This window comes from Brassica oleracea, chromosome C7, assembly GCF_000695525.1.
Source record: "Brassica oleracea var. oleracea cultivar TO1000 chromosome C7, BOL, whole genome shotgun sequence".
NCBI lineage: Eukaryota > Viridiplantae > Streptophyta > Magnoliopsida > Brassicales > Brassicaceae > Brassica > Brassica oleracea.
In genome coordinates, this window is record NC_027754.1 from 2773249 (window position 1) to 2776165 (window position 2917).

Below are 2917 nucleotides of genomic sequence, written 5' to 3' on the forward strand. Positions count from 1 at the left end.
TCTCTGAAAGAAAAAGGTGAGATTAGTGTGGCTAATGTGAGAAGCGACCAGCCTGGAGAGCATAAACCAAAGCTATAGTGCTATACATCTTAAACATTCAAGTCAATTAACTATTGTTAATGTATTACATCCTAATCTTAGCCAGTCCAATTTAAATATTTCAACTTTGGGTATATGGTGGAGCTTGAAAAACTAAAGTCAACTTTTTGGACGGTACTATAATTTCATCATAAATTATTTACATTTAGTATTTTTTATGTAGATGCGATTGACTTTAGCTCTTGAGTGCGTTAGACAGGCTAACTGGATCCACCAAACATGATTTGTAAAATTGTAAACAATCAAACTGACCGTTTGGGAGTAAGAATTATATTACATAAAGGATTAACTCTTCTTAAGTTAGATTAGAATTGCTCTCAACTCTTCTGTTTATCTACCAAAGGTCATATTGTTCCCATAAGTCTCTTTGAGACTTTACTTATAAAATACAAATGACCACAGAATTTTACTAATTTAGATAAATAATGAGTGGTAAAACCGGAAATTTCTCTAAGTGTTATTTACGAAAAAATTGAATGCAACCCATTGTCAACAATATACTCATTATTCGATAAAGTATGGTTATTGCTATACTAGAGTCGACCATGAAATTTATAAGGTTTGAAACAGTTATAGTTTACTGATCAGATAATCTATATGGATGATTTGAGATTCGAATGATTCATGCATATTAAAATTTTACATTTAAGAACCAAGACAAGTTCCTTGGTCTCATTTTGGTAAGTAAATCGTAGTTATGATCATCGTTTTTTTTTTTCGCAAAGCAACTCTCATTTGATTTGTAAGCAGGACAAACCAAATCTTATACAACAAAGTTTTTGAACAACATACTGCAAAAAGAAAAACAGACCAACCAAACAAAACAAAACAATCCAAATCAAAGCAGATTCGAAACACACATCAATCAAAAGCTGTCCCAAAAATGGAAAGGAAACCTGCACAAGGTAGATTTCAAGAGTCATTCGTATTTAGTTGCCTGATATGCTCAAATAGTTCACGAGTTTCAATACTTCGTACTGATAGTCCAAAGTTTTTTTTTTTTTGACTAATTTGATAGTCCAAAGTTACGAGCCTCTTCTTGCGATAGTCTAACATTCGATGGAGGTTCCATGATGATTTTCACGTTCTTGCAACTCCCTTCAACCATTTTCAAAGCCTTTTTACTTATTTCAATAGAGTTGCTGATATCGAGCTCCCTAAGCTTAAGGCAGTTCGAAGCTATCTTTGCCATCGATACATCTGTAACATCTAAGCAGTTCTTAATCCATATAACTTCCAACTTAGGGAAGCTCGAAGCTATCATTGTTAATAACAATTTGTTATCGATGCATCCGTAACACTTAAGCAGTTGCTAATACATAAAACCTCCAAACTAGGGCATCTGCCAAAGAAAACCATGCAACTTAAAAATTGTTAATTTAATTTAAAATAATTGTCGGTTACACAGATAATAAAAAGCCACCACATGTAGGAGAAAAGATTGAATACCATATGAATCAGATGATAACATTCCTAAATTAGTAGTATGCGTTATGCTGCTAATATTATAAATATAATTTTTATCGCTGGAAAATTTTGTCAAACGCGAAATTTAACATGATAAAACATATCCAAAGGATCAAAACCAACACGAACACCTACCCTAAACATTCAAATGTAATATTATACAACTAAAAATATTTGATAATATGTTAATAATATTATGTGAATGGTACTACCAAACACATATTAATAAAAGATGTTATTAACTAATTCATATGTTTACGGTGTTTTCAATATATTATTTTTTTATCTATATATGTAAAAATCATTTTCTATTATATAATAGTGATAATATTAACTTTAATTGTTTTCTTAAATAATTAATGCTACAAATAGTTATGGTATCTTAATATATAAAGTTGACTTGTGTGATGTGCACAGCTTTCCATCTCATCAAGAAGGAAGGGGCGTTTTTCGACACTTATCCGCTCCAGAGTAGATCGGTGTGGCCCACGCTCCCTCCCCCTTCTCGCGCATCGTGTTGTCCGAATATATGGACATCAGATAAATAATGTTTGGGCTTAAGTATATTAAAATAGGCCCATAACATTTTAAGGGTTATTTGCCCCTGCGTCATTCTTCTTCTCCCGTGCCTCCACCCTACAAGAGAAACCATTGAAACCGTGAAGCCAAAACGTCCCAGAATCATAACTCTTACATTTAATCTGCGTTTTCCATTCAAAGATCCACTCTTCCTTCATAATGATTTCGATCTATCTCTTCGTTCACCCTCAAACCGCCTCGGAAATTGGAGCCCTAGCTTCACTTTTCACAAGAGTAGAGAAGATGCACTGAAAAGCCTCCCTATCTCTCAGACTACGTTAAACTCTTCAATGCTTCATTAATTCAGCCTTCACCACCTTCGTTGCACATAAATACAAACCGTATGAGAGACGAAGCATAATCCGTTTGCTTTTCCTAATTCCGAGCTTCTGTTTATTCTCATTGAAACGTTCAACCAACGTTCAACCATGGCGACTTTTCAAGTACATTTCATGGAGTTCACATCAGACTACTTTGATTTTGGAAGGGCCGTCATGTGAAGAAAGGCGGGGAGCTGATGGACATTGATATAGTACTTATTGATCCGAAGGTTTGTCAGATCCTTATTTCAATTATTAGTTTAAGATTTTGAGTGTTTTACGTTTTTGTTAACTGGTTCATTATTTCCCAGGGGACGCTCATCAACGCTGCTCTCGTCTTGGACCAGTGAGTGTTGTAGTTTTTGTTTCTGATCTTTTAGACTGTGCTTTTTAGGTTAGCTTTTGTGTGAAATTTTCCTCGAGTCTGTTGTTGGGGTTTTATTTTATGATTG

At 34.1% G+C, this 2917-nt stretch overlaps 1 pseudogene; it reads right to left on the reverse strand.

Annotated features, from left to right (window-relative positions):
• Positions 1-1018: 1018 nt before the first annotated feature.
• LOC106302358 overlaps positions 1019-2917 on the reverse strand; it is a 6004-nt pseudogene continuing 4105 nt past the window's right edge.